This window comes from Sphaerodactylus townsendi, linkage group LG07, assembly GCF_021028975.2.
Source record: "Sphaerodactylus townsendi isolate TG3544 linkage group LG07, MPM_Stown_v2.3, whole genome shotgun sequence".
NCBI lineage: Eukaryota > Metazoa > Chordata > Lepidosauria > Squamata > Sphaerodactylidae > Sphaerodactylus > Sphaerodactylus townsendi.
The window spans coordinates 87,632,137-87,650,138 of NC_059431.1; the positions used below are offsets into that span (position 1 = coordinate 87,632,137).

At 42.3% G+C, this 18,002-nt stretch overlaps 1 long non-coding RNA gene across 1 annotated transcript; it reads right to left on the reverse strand.

The window, feature by feature from the left end:
• Nucleotides 1-666: 666 nt before the first annotated feature.
• LOC125436678 lies at nt 667-18,002 on the reverse strand. The gene is made up of 3 exons (XR_007245106.1): nt 17,992-18,002; nt 16,572-16,582; nt 667-768 (listed from the first exon to the last, which is right to left on the reverse strand). It is a non-coding gene; the product is annotated as an uncharacterized LOC125436678 (long non-coding RNA).

Sequence of the window (18,002 nt, forward strand, 5' to 3'; positions counted from 1 at the left end):
AATTTGGTCTGTCTTTTTGCCCATGCACACTGGCAATAAAATATACATATGGCTGTTCTGAATAGCAAAGAAATCCTGTACAGAAGATCAATGTGGCCCATGTCTGTTTACTGCATTCCAGTCTTCCATCCAAATGCAGTCTCACACTGGCAAAGTTCAGGACATGATTTCTCAGGTATATATATATATAAACCTTTAATGGCATAATTAAGATTTCTCAGGTATTTCAAAATATGTAACAAAAAGAAAGTTGAGAACCACTGTTCTATGAGAAGGTCTGACAGTTTTTGCAAAACCCTTCCCACTCATCTAGCCTCTGTCTGGACAGAAATTGTTAACCAGTGAGGAAGTTTCTTGTTTGCCAAATATCTAGAATTCAGAACCCTTTATTGGCATACAAAAATAAAATTTGTTGAACAGTAAAATCAATAAATTGTAAAAGAGGGATTAATAGTTGCACAGCTCAGCCATATTATTCCAGTTTATGACAAGCTTTGGTTTTTAATACCAGTGAGACGAATTTAACAACAGAGCTGGTAAAAACTGAGTCCTTATCTGATAAGCTTCTGTTTAATTCAGGTTGTTTTAATTTGTATTAGTGGGTGATTCATTTCTCTCACAGATCAGTGTAAAGCTGGCAGTCCAACAATATTTGGCATATTTCCCCCCACGTACACAGAGTTGTTTGGAATATGGAACATGAAGAAATCTTCCAGAAAGAACAGATGATTGGAAGGAATTCAATTTTGCTATCATAAAGGCACATTTCTGGGAAGGTAGTTCAAGAGTAGATAAACAGGATAAATTGGTGTTGTGATTAAACTGAATACCTAAAAATTGGGAGGATCAAAATTTCAGTTCATGAGAAAATAGTGTTACTATTTCAAGGTCACAAAGTCTTCGAGTTATTGTCCTCAATAGGCTATATTGGTCAGTCTGAACCAAATAGCCAAGGTCAATGTCAATAGATCTGCTCATATGAAGATTTTTTCTGTTCCAGTTGGATTCATAAATGCCTTCTAACACTGAGAGCAAACTCAGAGTTTAAAGTTACATTCAGCCAATATTTAACTGTAACTGTCCAGGTTTTGGTTTTCACAAAGGATTGTTTAATTTCTGCACAATTGGTAAAATAACTGACACATTTAGGCACTCCCATTATATGGCAGAGAAAATGAATATTGTGAATATTCAGCCATGTTGTTAAAAGTGTGGATCCACACAGAGACTCCTCATAGAAGTGTGGGATGAATTCCACATTGAAAATGGTGGTTGCAGCAGGGTTCCTTGGTGGAAATAGAGGTTGGTTGATGGAAATAGAAGTTTGAGACTGCCAATGCTGTATACTTAGCTAATTTGATAGTTTGAGTTCTGTGGAGTGACCACTTCAGATGTAACTAAAGGTCAGTCCTAAGTACTTGAATTTTTTAACATGCTCGATCTCTGCATCTTCAAATCTCCATTTGAAGTGCTTTCACCTCTTTGAAAAAAATCACTACTTAGATTAATCAAAATTAACTGTAAGAGAATTGAGGTGACAGTAATTTATGAAGGCATGTAGATGGCGCTTAAGGCCGATATGAGTATGGGAAAGGACTACTACATCGTCCGCAAAGAAAAGTAGGGGGAAATGTTGTTTTCACATTTTTAGAGGATGACCATCTTTTCTTGTTAGGTGCAATGCTAGATCGTTGATTAACAGGTTGAATAGATGTGGGGCTAAAACATAGCTTTGCTTTACTCCCTTACTTATTGGGATCTTGGGGGTCAATAAATCATTAGGAGAATACTTCACTTGGCAAGAGGTTTCTAAATGCAAATTGTGCAAGAGGATGAGTAGGTGAGAATCGATTTCTGTTTTGGCAAGTTTTTTCCATGATAGGTCTCTGGATACAGCATCAAATGCACCTTTGGGGTCTAAAAACACTGAAACAGCCTTTTCTGTCCTATGTTAAGGTACTTTTTAGCTAGGAAAGCCAGGATCAGGCAGTGGTTGGTTGAAGATCTACCACAACAAAAAATAATTTGTCCAGGCCCCAAGACATCTTTATTTTGCAGCCAGGAAACCAATTTTCTTTCAAGATATTTTGCATAAAGCTTACCTATGGTGAAGAGGAGACTTATTGGTCTGTAATTTTGAGGTTGATCAGTTGTGCCTTTTTTGAAAACGGGGATAAAAAGGGAATTGAGCCAACTGTCTGGAAAGATACCAGAATTATTTAACAGCGTGAATACATTAGCTAAAAGTTGAGCCCAGCAAAAGCTAAAAGTTGAGCCCAGTGTTGAGCAAACAACGCAAGTATTTTAAAGTGTCACTAATATGGTTCTTGCTATAACATCTATATTGCTATATTGTCTTAAAGATGCTAGAGCAAGAGTCCCTAAACTTTTTGAGCCTGCAGTCATAAGTCTGACATGCTACGGTGGGAGCAGTAACAATATGGCTGCCATGAAATGGCTGTCCAAGGAGACAGAGACAACCACAAAATGATTGCCACAGTTTTGCTTTAATAACACGGTGCAGATCCTTAAGCTGTGGTGACAGCTGCTGTCAAAGCAACATTTTTTAAAAAATCTGCATAGTCAAGCAAATCTTTTATAGTCAATCAGAAGCGTCAGTAAGTACAATACCTACTCATGCCTCCCACTTCCTAAAAACGTTTGGTGGGCACCAGAAAAGGTCTTGCCAGACACCATTGCGCCCATGAGCTCTACATTGGGGACCTCTGCACTAGGAGACAGAGGACTTATTGAGACATGCATGGCTTGCTGCGCACTTTGAAAGGGAATGTAGTTGTCTGTCTAGATTCCCTGTAAATTAAATGCCCATTATGCTTGAGACATATAATGGCGGACAGGCATCTTTAAAATCAATTAACCAACCAGCCTTACATTTTTTCATCCTATCCATTCTTCACTGAGCACATGGTGGAGGGTAAATGGTGAGTAATGGTTTTCCTTTTTATTCATCTTTGGTGTCCACGCCATGAAATAAACTAACATCTGTCAGCAACCTTGATCTTTTAGATTACCATTAATGAGTGATGAAATATTATGGCAATTCAGTAATACCAGTTACAATGTTCCAAATCTGAAGTTGCAAATTTTTACAACTTATTCACCATCACTGATCAAAGTATACATGATGATGTCAAGATCAAGGTAGATTACACTGAACTGTTATGGGACTGCTGCACTTCTGCCAAAGTACAGCATGAAAGATGTCACATAAAATATCAGTGGGGACTATAGCTCAGTCTTCCTATGAATGCCCCTGCCCCAACAGATTGCTCGGGATTTACACTGGGACTATAAACTCCATTCTTGGGTCAATTCTGCACAGCATAATTATACCAGGTTACATTCAATATTTAAAAATCTGGGTCTATTTTAGCCCAGTTTCTCCCTTTGCATGGGTGCCTGCTTTTGTGAAGGAACTGAGTTAAGATTGGAAGGAAATACCCTTTCTTTCTCACGAGTCCAGCTTTTTTTTGTTTTTACAACACAGATACAGCACACATGCTCTAACATCCCCAGTGTGCTGCATTCTGATTGGCACTCTCCCCCGCTCAAGGCTTCTGATTGCCGGATCCACAGCAAGTGCAGGAAAACCAAACAGGACACACACATACCTTTTCTCTAGCTTTGGAAAGGAGACGGTGCAGTGAGCAACATGGCAAGCAAGTTGTGCTATACAAAGTACAAACTTTTGACCAATACTGGGCAGAGCACTATGTCCCATCCACATTTTAAGGTGTGCAAGAAACCACAACACGAGACACTTCCCCCACCCCAATATACCAAATAATATTTGACTAGTCTGTGGGGCTGTTACATGGTGAAAGCATCCTGCCAGTCAAGCGCTTTCCCCTTCTCCCCCCCCCCGCCCCGACCCCATTGGGAATGTGAGCCCAGAGCTGCAGAACTGGGGTGGCTGGGCTGCAGCTTGGCTAGCAAGCGGCCCTTGGCAAGAGCAAGCTAAAATGGGGTGAGCACTCGTGCTTTCCCGCATGGGCTAACTTGCTTGCCTCCTGAAAGAGCTGTCAAAGGGCAGAAAACTTGCTTGGGGGACGTTTCAGAAAGGGCAGGCTGCAACACAGCAGAAATGAAACTGACATGATGTAAGGCAGGGAGATCAGATGGTGGGGTGGGGAGAAGGAAATCAGTTTTGCTCCCATTTGCATGGAAGCGATTCAACGTGGGATTTTGGGAAAAGATAGACATTTTAGCAGTTTTTGAAAAACCTCAGATGACGGAAATATCGTGGGACAAACCCTCTTTAGGATCAGGAACCGTACAAACTTCTTGGCTAAACTGGGATATTTCCTTTGCTCAACCCGGGATATTTGGACTGTGTGGAATCGACCTAAGTATAGGTATCCTGACTCCATTGACTGACACCAGTTGAGAATCTGCTGTAATAGGAAATGATGTATAATTGTTCCAGGCCCTGTTTATAATCTTCCTCACTCTCCTCACTAAATTCAGTTTCTCTTGCCCAGAGAGGCCAGATGTGAATCTCATGGAAACATATCAATATCAGCACAGATGCTGCACCTCCTCTTTTCAGCTTAAGGGGTCATTGCACAACTGAGTCGTGTGTCAGAAAGCAAATGAACCTGGTTAATCTGCACTACACTTTTAGCTGCACAAAACAGAGACTAAGCTGTGTCTCATTAGCTGTTGTAGGCTAAAGTTCAGAAGCCTGCTAATTCAAACAAGTGTTGTTTGCACAGATGGCTATCTGTTGACTGCATGATCCAGCAGAAGGAAAGCACGTGTATATGAGACAGTAAGGAACATAAGGCATAAAGAGAGCAGGATTCAAAAACCAGGTAGTAACTTACAAGCTATGCTGATGTAATTGTTTCTCATGCTAAATCCATAAGCTACTATTCTTAATCAAGTATGGTTTTCACTCACGGCTGGGAAGATACGTATACATGTGAATAAAGCCTATTATTGAGTTTTAATTAAATGTGGGAGAATCATCTCTCTGGGCCAAATTAGACAATACTGCATCCCTGAGTCCAATACTGGCATATGGTGCAATGTTTTTTAAAACTTTTCCAAATCCCATGGAGTCTAACCTGTTATCAGACTGATCCAAAGTATGGAGGGGGGTCTCTGTTTCTAAGACAACAGTGTCTCTATCCTTCCTGTCAACCCTTGGAGTGCCTAGCAGTGCAGTGCCAAGATTGGGAGCCCATTCTCTGCATTGGGTAGTGTACCTACAAGCATGGAAAATCTTGTCTGCACTAGTCATCATCCATATCTGCCTTGCAAAATAGTTTGCCACTCCCTTCCTAAAGGGATTAAAGCAAAGACAATACCTATTACTGGAAAGCCATCTTCTCACCTCCAGCCCTGGACTATCTGCCTCGCTAAACCAAAGAATTTGCTAATGTAACTTCCTAAGTGTCCCTGCCAGGACAGGGCTAATCTTGATTTTCTTCCTCTAACTTCTCTCTTAAAACCTCCTAAGACTCTTTGAAAATTAACAAATAAACTCTAATGTGATGCCTCCTTGTGTTGAACTCAGAAATGTGATGTTGTTTAGTTTGGTCCTCAGTCCTACAAAAGAGGTTACAATTTCATGGTTCAACACCTGGCATAAAAGGGAGAGGGGGTGATGCACACATAATTCGAAAGCAACATTTAAACTAAGAGATAAAAGTTGATTCCCCATGGGGGAAATATCCCGGGAAACACACAGTAAGCAACCTGGTTCAAGGAGGGACTCCCCATGGTTCCCAGGCCAAATTCGGCCCTGTCTTGGCCCTGTCCTGTGATATCCTCCTCATCCCAGGATTTTCAAAAACTGCCAGGTGGTGTTTTTTGAGAATCCCAGGATGAGGTCGGTAACAATTGTGGGGAACCGTCCTGTGTTTTTTTTCCCTGCCCTGAGTCTCCATTTGAGCTGTCAGCCAATCACAGCACAGTGGCCTGGGCATGCTCAAAATGGGGAACTCAGGGCGGACAGGAATGTGCCTTTTTTATATGTTCCTCTTGGCTACAAAGCTATGACCATGCAAGGGGAAAAAACTGACATTCAATACACCTCCTGACGCTCTATGCTTTGTGACAATGTAGCTACATAGCCATTAGGGAAAAACAAAACAAAAAAGGGAATGTTCATTCACGTTCCCACCCCAAAGCAACAGCCAATCATGAACTAGCAACAAAAGAGCCACCGAGCTGATCCCGGCCTCATGGAAAGGAGGTGGTCGTCTTGATCCCAGTTTCAACTTGAGACCTCTCTGCAGACATGCTGTAGTGGGGAGGAACAGACCAGGATCAAAAGGTACTGATATTTTATGGTCCCGTCCAATCCCAGGATATTTCTCCTGTGGGGAATCGACCAAGGACCCTAGGTTGGTGGAATAGAACACTGAGATCCAGAATAATGACACAAAATGTAACTTATTAGGATACTAGCGGGGCCTGGCCACACGTTGCTGTGGCAATTGTCCTTCTCATCACAGTCCGCAACGCACCCAGATGTCCATGCAGGTCCAATGATCTGCAGCATAGCCTTTTGGAGTGGTCAAATGGAATCCCTCTTTCCCTTTTCAATTCACATTGTTATATGGTGGTGTCTTTTTTTTAGCATAAGGTAAACCTTTCCATTCCACAACGGAACTGTCCAGAGTGCGAATCGCTTTTGTAAAAGAGAGCTATGGCAAATATGGGTGAGGAAGTGGGTAAGTAGTGGTTGGATGTGAGGGGTGTGAGGATGAGCTGGATGTGTATGAGAGTATGTGTATTGTGTGGTAGCAGTGGGTGAGGCACAGAGAGTGAAAGTTACCTGTGTGTGAGGGGGGGAACCTTACCTGATGTCTCACATGGCAAAGTGTGTATGTGTTTCACTTCCACTCGTATTACCTAACAGTATTACCTATTTACTGTTTTAACTGCTCATCTCTGGCCGTCTGCGTGAACATTGTAAGGGCATACCAACCCCTCAGGTCACAGACATGCTGCACGAACATTCTAAGGGTGACAGTTAAACACCGCCAGCTTCATGGCCTGGTGCGCCAGGAAAAAGATGTTTTACCTGGCTCAGGTATGGACTTTCAGCGATTTGAAGGTCTGATTACCTGCCCGCAACAGGGAGGGACGTAATGTGAAAATTTGGGGGCGATTCGTCCAGCCGTTTTGGCTTTAGGGGGTGACTAACAAAGTCACTGTTAGCTTTTTATATATATAGATAAAATACACTTCTGCAGGCAAGCAGAATATCACCAAATACTAGAAAGCCCACTGCAGTGTGAATACAAAGACTCTCACATATATGTGCAATGTGTAAACTCAAAAGGAAGTTTAGGGGGACTGAGAGAAAGAGAAAGCAGAAGGGGAAGCAATTCAGTATACTCTACATAATAATCAGAAATGGTATATGGTCCCCTATACTGAGCTAAAGGCTCAGATGAGCTTAGACCATGTTTATGAATATACTGAAGACCATATAAGAAGTTTGATATCAAATACATTTCTTGAACTTAAATCTTACACACAGATTAACAGAGGAAGAAAAACTGAAAAGTGCATTAAATATATGTGCGTGTTAAATGCTATCAAGCTGCTTTTGACTTATTGCAATGACATGAATTAATGACACCCCCCCCCCAAAGTCCTATTGCTCAGCTCTTGAAAACTAAGGGTTGTTGCTTCCTTGATTGAATCAATCCATCTCAAGTTGGGTCTTTCTCTTTTCCAGCTACCTTCAACTTTTTCCAGCATTATTGTCTCTTTCCATGTGACTCCAGTCTTAGTAAAAGTGTACACAAATCTATGGGGAGAGTGTGAACATCATCAACTCTTTTTTCAGTGAACAAAGACCACCTGCCTTTTTTTGGGAAATAACTCAAGGTAAAAAGTGACTTATGCAAACACTCATCTTTTGAGAATGTAAGAAGAGTACTGCTGGATCAGAGCTGTGGTCTATCTCATCCAGCATTCTGTCTCATGTAGTGACTAGCCACTGACCCTGGAGGAACAACAAAGATAATTTAGAGACCACAGCCTCTACTCACCTTAATTGTTATATCCTTTGTAGACTATTTTTATCTCTACACGATTTGCAGAAGTCCCAAGGTCTCCTTATACTTCATAAGCAATAACTGTGGAAGACAAGGGAATATGCTGGATGTCCATTTTAACTCCTTCCTTTTTCTCTTGGTCATGTTATCAGTGGCCAGATCAGAAAAAATAGCACAAATATAAGTAATCAGATAATATGTGTACAATTCTTGTGCCTTTTATAATGAAACAATAGCCAGAATCTTCACAAGGTAAAGATATTGTGAAATCCAACCATTATGCCTCCATCAACATATTACCATATTTATAATTGACACTTAAGCAGTTTTATTGTTGTTAGATATTTAATGACTGCTGCTCTATATATTTTTTATTTTTCCCTTTTCCATGTGGTAAACATTTTAGTTTGATTCATGTTGATGAACTGTACATTTTACATATTTTTCAAAATTGCTTTGAATGTTATGTAAAACCTGGATTAAAAGTATTTGAATGAATAATCAGCGCACCGCCACTAAGACTGAGGGGAGGACAAATACAAATTTGGAATCTGAATGTCTATACTCCAAATTAAGCTTTGGGCTATGCCACACCATGTGCCAAGAGCCTTGGGAAGCTGTCTCTTTCCTGTGTACTGATGTCTGGTTCAGAGGTCTGTTTGTGTTCCAGGCACTCTCAAGTGGAGTGCTCCCATCTGTTTCACTGATTTACGTTGCCAAGTCACTTGCAAACAAAGAACTGGCATTTCACCCAATTTACACACAATAACCTTTGGACCACCACAAAACATGTGCACAGTCTTTTGAGAGACTTTCTCCTATCGGCTGCTGTGAGCTAACTTCCACTCAGAACATCAGTTTATGTTCATCACGCTTTCAAATGGAGTACTTTGATCCCTTTCATTGGGAACAAAGTACAAATAAGGAGGGGGGAGGGAATTGAGTAACTGTCTAAATCATATTCCAAACCACTAGGAGGGTTTCTGTTATGACCTGTTGCCCACTGATGCTTGAGCCTAAGTCCAAACATGTGTTTGTGTCTTGAGCAATATTCACCAACATTTCAGTTGCAATCAGACCAGTTTCTGTAAAGGAAACTAGGGCAGTTTATGCACTAGTGTTCTCTTTTGCATTGAACATACATTCCCTTCAAATTGGATTCTTGGTTATACTCACTTTTCTCCTTCTTCAAAACTAACTGGGATCTCAGAAAATCTCCACAGCTTCTGAAACCTGGCAAAGTGTGACTCTCCCTCCCCCCACCTTTGCAGGGAGAGCATTTCACTTTCTTTGGATTTTCTCACTTCTCCCCCCTTCCCCCACCCATCCAACCGCACTTCCTACCACTCTCTGAACCAGCATTTCAGACTAATTCAAGGGCTTCCTTTTTTAAAAAAAAATTAAATGCTTTGGGTCTATCACTTGAACAATAGACCCTTGAAACTGACATGAGATTTATAGTCTAGCAAAGTAATGCTAGTACACAGACTGCCCCCCCCCCCCCCGGCCACTCCAAAAGGTGACAGGTTGCACAGAAAGACCAAGGAAATAGTGGGTGGGCAAAATGGTGGCTTGGCTTGGGACATTTTGTAGCAGGAGAAACCCTGTTTAAACAAAAGAGAGAGAAAAAACCTGCAAAGCAAACAGCCATGTGGCTAGCAGCAAGTGCACAAAAGCCCTACGTCAGTGTGGCAGTTATTGGTCTCACTGACAGCACACAAAGTTGGATTTTTAAGCAGACTCTGGACGGTTTTGATCATTTGCAGCATGAACCATCGTTAGTTCAATAAACCACAGTTTTAAATGAAGTGTGTTCCTCCATGGCTTTACTCTCCAGTGATAAGTAATGTGTAATAGATTATCTTTATACCGAGCTCTCCTGCCATGGTGTTTCTACTGTGTCCTTTGTTACTAAGACTATTTTAATCTTCAACATCACATTGTGCTGTGACCTTTTGCCTGACTGAGACATACTTTGCTAAATGTGTCATTGCCATATGAGTCTGGCTAAAGTTTAAGATGAAAGAACCCAATAACTTGTGCAACTTGAGCCTTGTCATCAAAAAACTATGCAGCCAGTGAAAAGTGGAAACGATGGCTAGGCATGAAATGATTCAAAGGAAACTCTGAAGGATTGCATCAGGCATGACAGAGAAGTCGAACTCCACCCTAGCAACTGGGAGATATTTCTTCACTGAACATTAATGGGTCAATCAGGGGTGGTGGAATAAAACAACATCTGGGAACAGTAGAGGGCCATGCCAGCGTGTTTGCCCCCTCTGCTAGCATCTGGGAACCCCACTCTGCAGTGGCCATCTGGGAACGCCAGCTCTGCAGTGGCCAAACCTGGAAGTGGGCACTGCCACAGTAAGCCAGTGCATTTCCAGGGCTTGACCCAACTTTAGTTGGCTTTCATCTGGGCTTTCAAGCTGAGGATGCCGTGGCACAAGCCTTGGACTTATGGTATCTGTTCATAGCTATTGAGAGCTTTCAAGGTTTTTCCCCCTTTTGCTGCCTCCCTGTACTACCTGGAAGTTCTCTGAAGGCAGCACAGTGCCACAGAAGTGGACCCAACCCTGGCCACTGGAGCCATGAGAATTGGGCTGCCCATCAGTATTGCATTAACATCTCTTTTTCTTATCAGTGATTGTGTATTAAAATTTATATTCATAAACATTTCCTATTTGCAATGCTTGAAGCAAATAAGAGCCATAAAACCACAACCACAGAGAGAAGTCTGTTACACACTGTCTGCTCAAACTGAATGTAAGTGCAGTCCGACCTGTTTCTAAACACAGTGTGTAACAGACTTCTCTCTGTGATACACCTCTGAAGATGCCAGCCACAGATGCAGGCGAAATGTTAGGAACAAGATCTACCAGACCACAGCCACACACCCCGGAAAACCCACCACAACCAACTGTTTCTAGGAAGTCCATAGGTAAGGCATGAAGGGGCAGATTTTCCTCTGCTGCCCACTAGTGACTAAGTAGATAACCTGCTTCTGAGCGTGGAAGCGTCATTCAGCTATGCTGGTGAGGAACTACTGATACACCCATTTTTCATGAATTTAGCCACCTTGTAAAGACATTTAGGTTAATTTTGTGTTAATGAATGCTATAAAGCAATTATACATTATGTGAAGAAGTACTTCTTTCTGTTGGTACTGAATCCACTGTTCATCAACTTCATTGGGTGACTAGAACTGTTACAGCCTCTCTGTTCACTTTCTCCATGATGTGTATTTTTAAAAACCTCTATCAGCTTCCTCTTAGTTACGTTTCTGCACTAAAGAACCCCAATGCATTAGTCTTTTCTTGGTTTGAATAAAAAGTATGGCGACAGAACAGAACTTTCCTGCCTTCTCCCTTCATCATGTTGTAGTCAACCAAGCTCTCTAAAATGCTTCTCTTGGGATCTGCAGTGTGAGGAGGGAATCAACAAAAATGCTACCCTGTTGTGTTTTCTACCAGCAGAGGAAGATTTGTGGATTCAAAGTGTTCTTTCCTTTTGATTTTTTTGGATGTTCCTTTCTACACTTATCCCAGCTGTGATGTCATTTTAGAGATGGAACAACTAAAACTGAACACAGCAACTTCACCACAGATTTATACGAGGGTATTACAATATTGGCCACTTTAATTTCAATTCCTGACATGGCATTTTCCCTTTTTGCGGCCGTTGCTCATTAAGTTGGCCTTTTCATTGAGCTACCACCCTGCTCCATGACATGGTGAATCGAATAGATTTTTTGGGCAGAATTACTTGCAAACAAATTATATATTTTTGAATTTGCATTTCAAGAATGGTATCCATACTGGTATTCCTAGTTAGCTTCTCAATACTGTTTCAGAACTTGGATTTGGGTTTGTGGGGATTCTAAAATTTTGGGATCTGTTATTTCTTATGGGGGACTCTTTTTTGGGGGGGAAGCTGGAGTGATGTTTGTCATGGAAATAGTAACAAAAATAGCAAGAAACCTGATCCTAGCTGTCTACTAAATACCCCTACCCGCCCCCCGCCCCCCCCCAAGTTTCAAGCAAATTGGATTAAGGCATCTCATTTCTTTATTTAGTGGATTTCAATCCCACCATTGAAATACATTCCAGGGTGGGTTACAAAGTCTAAGATAATCCAATTTTACAATAAAAACATCATATACCAGATAAAAACTCCTAAAAATATACCTAAAACAATTATCTTTACCTAAAAACCCACCACATCCCTAACCCCTGCCACAGGTGCAGGTGGAGGGCACATTCCAAGAAAGTCAGTGGTCTGTGGGTAGATGACTTTAATCAGTCAAATGCCTGGGCAAAAATGACAGTCTTAACCAGGCACCAAAAGGAATCTGACATCGGTGCCTGTCAGACCTCTAATGGGAGGGCATTCCATAAAACGGGAGCTATCGCAGAGAAAGCCCCCACCCCCTCACCTCAAAGAAGGAAGTGACCCTCAGCAGCCCCCCCCCCCCCCGCAGTGACCTCAGCCCCTGGATCTATTTGGCAGAAGGTGCTCTCACATTTAGCCTGGTCCCAGGCCATTCTACAAGCCCCTTGGCAATGTGCACCCAGCCATCCTACTTGTTTGTATAGTTTTCTATGGGGAAAAAAATCCATGGTTCCTCAAGGGTAAGAAAGCCAACAGTCAAAGACATAACAGCAACCACTGGCCAAAAGACTCCAAATGCAAACAGAATCAATCTCAAAACACAGAACCCCAGATCTAAATGGCAAAGCCTACACAGCCAATATCAAACCAGCAAATCCAAGCCAAATAAAATCCACTGTGGGAAAAACAGTCCTGAAGGTGCAGACAGAACAATAAGGTCTTCCCAAGCAGATAGTATCACGATCCCCCCTGAGATGATGACCAGGAGGAGCCAGAAACCTTCTGAGGGAAGACTAGAAGGTTCAGGGGATACTCAACACCACTATGCACCACCTCCAGATCCAGAATCTCTTCCAAATCCATAGCTCCTGGATCCTGAGACCTCCGTTGGACCAAATTCTGAAGGGTTCAAGAATACAGACAACATACTGGAATCCAGGGCAGCCAGTCCCGTGCTTTGTAGGCCCAAGTCCTGGACTACTAGCCTTTCAAGTTCTCTTGCCACCAGGTGACAGTGACAGGGACAGCATGCCCATAAGGAGGCAATTCAGCAACAACAGGAGCCATGTTGGCAGCTTGTGTTCCAGCAACTGAAGCAGATCACAGCCTAAGTGCACATAGTGTTCCACAGGTTCAGGTTTCAATCAAACCCTGGCCAGACAACACTCAGGAACTGTGGGGCATCTGATACTTAAGCCCTGGGCTAAGAGAACCTTGCTGGTTCAACCAGTTTGTATGTCAGTTTGCTTCCAAGCTACCTGTTAAACTGGACCAAGCACACTGCTACTGAATGTATTGCTACTGGAGTCAGAATAGGCAGCACAAGCCCAGGCAAAGACCACAGCAGTAGCAAGTAGCAGCCGTTCAAAAAAGTCCAGCCCTGAAATGGAGTCAAACTTCAGACCTACTTTTAATTATCTTTGTCCATTTTCAGGGAGCCATGGAGGGTTGCGAGAAAATATTTATGAATGGGCAGAGAGTTCTAGTGATCTCCCTGATTCCCTTGCCTGAGATAATAACCTCCTTCTCCTTATCTTCCCATTGCCCAGGAATCCTGAAAAATTGAAGAAAAACAGCCCTGAAAGTCTTAAAATGCCAACCCCAAAGATTTCCAGATTTCTTTTGTGGGGAGTGGGGGCGAGAATTGATTACCAATTCCAGAAAACCTGAATATTGTTCAGATACCAATAAGATATTTTGGAGATATAATATTCAGACCAAAAACTCAGATATAATATTCAGACCACATGCTCATCCCTAAATTAGGATAGAACATTCAGGGAAGATTGAAAGTCTGATCAATATAGCACCAGATACTGTGTTTGTAAAAAGGCATCAACATACAAACCTTTCTATACGTGTTTGGTTTCACCTCTTTTATTTGGGTTAGTCTTCTGTAGTACCTCAGGCAACCCATGCATGTAATACTCATTGTCTGGGAAGGGGCACTAAGGGACACTTGCCTTCCCTGGAACCCTAAATTTACTGATTTATGTAACTTAACACATTTCCAACTAGTTAGTAAGTGATCTAGAGTAATCTCTAAATTAGCTTGCTCTCCATTCTTCCCCCAAATTCTTTCTTTTCCCATATACATGGCTGCTACCTTTGCAGCAATTCGTGTGCTTCATGAAGTAATTTGTTTCCTGTGGACACTCCTGTCTCAGTAGCTGATCTATTGGCCTAGTCTACCTAAGGTTGTGAGGCTAGAAAGCCACTCTGAGCTTTTGGAAAGAAGAACGGGGGGGGGGGGGGGGGGCAAGCAATGGACTTTATGAAGGCAAACAGTCTAGAGGGCAAACTCAAAGTTCTAATTGCCCCATAGTTAACATATAAATATATCCCACATTTCTTCCTGCTTGGGATTCAAGGAAGTACACTTTGGGTTTCCAGAAGGTCTGCTGTCTATTTATTAGCTGGACCCAGACCACCGTAGATTTAACAATCCTATTGCATTGTGTACTTTTATACCACAGACTAGTCTCCTGATCTCTAATATACTATCTAAAAGAGTCATAGTCCCCATTGATGTGATTTCTAGAACCTGTTTACTTCCCTAAAGTGACTCATCTGTATGCTGAAGTGGGAAAGAGAAGACAAGGTAGTGATGATGCACTCCCAGCCAATCCCCAACAAGGCTTCAGCGCATGTGGATGGTGAGGAAGGCACACCCCACTCCCTTTTATCCCTCTCAGCAGGGGAGCTCCCTGCTCCAGCCTACTAGTGGCCAGTGGGCTGTCTGTCGAGCCCGGCTGGCCTGGGATTAGCCCTTCAGTTTCCCTGGTTCTCCTCCTTGATTGCATCCTGGTCAGGGTTGTACTGGCTCCACCCTTTCTCTGAGACTGCTGATTGTAGCCTGGTCAGGGCTGTGCTGGCTCTGCCCTTCTCCATGGAATTGCTGAGGCCTGCTCTTGTTGTTCAGGCCCTCCTGCTAGTTCTCTGAAGTTTCTCACAATTTCTGACCTTCCAGAGGTCTCTGCTCTTGCTAATAAGTCCAAGGGCAGGGCTGCCAGTTATGAGGTGTCCCGTGGTCCCTGTGAGGGCATCTTCAACAGGGAGAAGGATGGAGCAGGCTGTCAGGTGTTGGAAGGCAGCCCTATCCCTGGACAATCTGGTAGATGCTGGGGGTTTAACCTGGGACCTCTGCAATCCCTCTCAGGCAAAGAAAAATCTTACCAGTAACTGCTACCAGAAATTATTTAACTGAAGGTTAATTAGTTCAGTCGAATCTGTGAACTTCTTTTCTGCAGTACTTTATAAGTATTTTACTAAATGTATTTTATTAAATGGAAACCTCTATCCCAATAGAGCCAGTGCTGTGAAAGGCATATGACAATAAATTGGTTGTTGTGGGTTTTTTAGGCTGTGTGGCCATAGTCTGGTAGTTTTAACTCCTAACATTTTGCCCGCATCTATAGCTGGCATCTTCAGAGCCACGTCATGGTAAGAAGATGCCAGCCACAGATGCAGGTAAAATGTTAGGGGCTGAAACTACCAGACCATAGTTACACAGTCTGAAAAACCCACAACAGCCAGTTGATTCTGGCCATGAAAGCCTTCAACAAAAAACTGAAAATATATTCTTACTGTCACCACAAAAATTAGCTTGCTATGGCTCATTTATCTTCAAGTCTAGCTTTAGGATACCATACTTGCCCATTTTAAGAGACAGCCTTCCTACAGGAATCATTCTAGCCTATATTTCAAGCATGTCAGTAACAATCAGTAATGTCTGGAGTGCATGTTAGTATTCTTTCAGAGGGGTTGCAATCAGTCTGAAACATCAGTCACATGGAAAACTCCAATGTAAATCAACTCCCAACCATTTTTTTCTTGTGAATAGTTCTGCAATATTAGCAGTTAATTATAGGGCCTGTAGTGCCCTCTCATGGTCAGAAACTGAATAATTTGCCATCTTGTTTACTGTGGTGTCTAGACATACCTGCATAATATTTTAGTTTAAATCTTACCATATTCTACACAAGTTTACTTAATATGAAACTAGAAGTAAGACTGAAAAACAAAGTATCTGTAAGATTTTATTGTTGCAAACTATTTATATATACCATTATAAAATACTTTTTTGCAGGGCTATTCTAATGCCATCATATAGCCAGCGTGGTGTAGTGGTTAAGAGCAGGTGCACACTAATCTGGAGAACTGGGTTTGATTCTCCCACTCTGCCACTTGAGTTGTGGAGACTTAGCTGGTGAACCAGATTAGCTTGTGCACTCCAACATATGCCATCTGAGTGACCTTGGGCTAGTCAGAGTTCTTCGGAGCTCTCTCAGCTCACCTACCTCACAGGGTGTTTGTTGTGGAAGGGGGGAAGGGAAAGGAGATTATCAGCCCCTTTGAGTCTCCTTACAGGAGAGAAAAGGGGGATATAAATCCAAACTCCTCTTCTTCTTAATTTACATAGGAATCCTCTCACATACAAATTACAAGTGCTACTCAGAATTCAAGGAGAAGGTTAGAATTCCATCTCTCACTGTAGTGAAGAGCATCTCCCGTTTATATAAATGTATATCTAACCTAGTGAGTATAGAAAGCCATAGTTGTATGCAGGGGCATATCTGCCATGGGGACATATGGAGTCAAATGTCCCCGGGCACCCCATTTGGTCACATGGGCATGCAAAAAATTCAGGTTTGTTTGTGTGTGTTTTGTAATTTTTAGTGCTTTTTCAGTTTGTGGCCTGCAGGGGGCACAGTTTTTAGGCTAGCAGAACCAACATTTCAGGGATTTTTCAGGCAGGAGACTCTCCTGATGATACCACCCAGGTGTGGTGAGTTTTGGTTCAGGGGGTCCAAAGTTATGGTCTCCCAAAGGGGGTGCCCCCATCCCGCATTGTTTCCAATGGGAGCGAATAGGAGATAGGGGCTACAACTTTGAGGGTCCATAACTTTGGACCCCCTGAACCAAACTTCACCAAACCTGGGTGGTATCATCAGAAGAGTCTCCTAAATATACCTTGAAATTTTGGTGCTGCTAGCTTAATTATTGCACCTCTGACAGTAGGCACCCCCCAAATTTCCCCAGATTCTTCTTTTAAATCCACCCCCTTTGGCATAGATTTAAAGGGAGAATCTGAGGTCCCCAGTTTAAACATTGAAAGTGATGCTGTTTCAGGGTAGGGGAGAATCCACCCCAAAATAGCATCACTTTCAATGTTGTTTTAACTGGGGACCCCAGATTCTCCTTTAAGGTGGATTTAAAAGAAGAATCTGGGCTCCCTAGTTTAAACACCATTGAAAGTGATGCTGTTTGGGGGTGGATTCCACTGGAGGTGTTTGGTGAGAGATGATGCTGACATTTGTTTGGTAAATGCTTTGCTGGGAGTGATTTGTGAGAGATTTACATGCTTAATACCCACTTGTACTGGCTTGGAGCTGTCTCTCAGGGTAATTAGGAAAGAGAGTTGGGGAGAGAGCCATGTACTGGATGTGTGTAAATAAGGCCTGTGTGCTCATTTGCAGCAGGGCCTCCAGTGTGGTGCTCATGGATGCCTGGGTGTCCGCTTACACTTTTTTTGTCATTTGCCAAGGCTGATTCCGCATGGGTCAAAAACAGCAGTATGAAAACAGTGTGAAAACGGTATAAACCCATTTACACCGTTTTAAACCCCTTTACACCATTTTCACACTGTTTTCACACCACTGTTTTTGATCCATGTGGAATCAGCCCAAGTGTTTTAGGAAGTGGGTGAGTTAGGTGGGATTTTTGTCCAGCAAAGTGTCCTTTCTCTGTGTGGATTTAGATATTCTCAGATTGCGCCACACTTAAGAAATAGTTATATAGATCATATTATGTATTTACAACTATTCCACGCTTGTACTTTCAGAAATA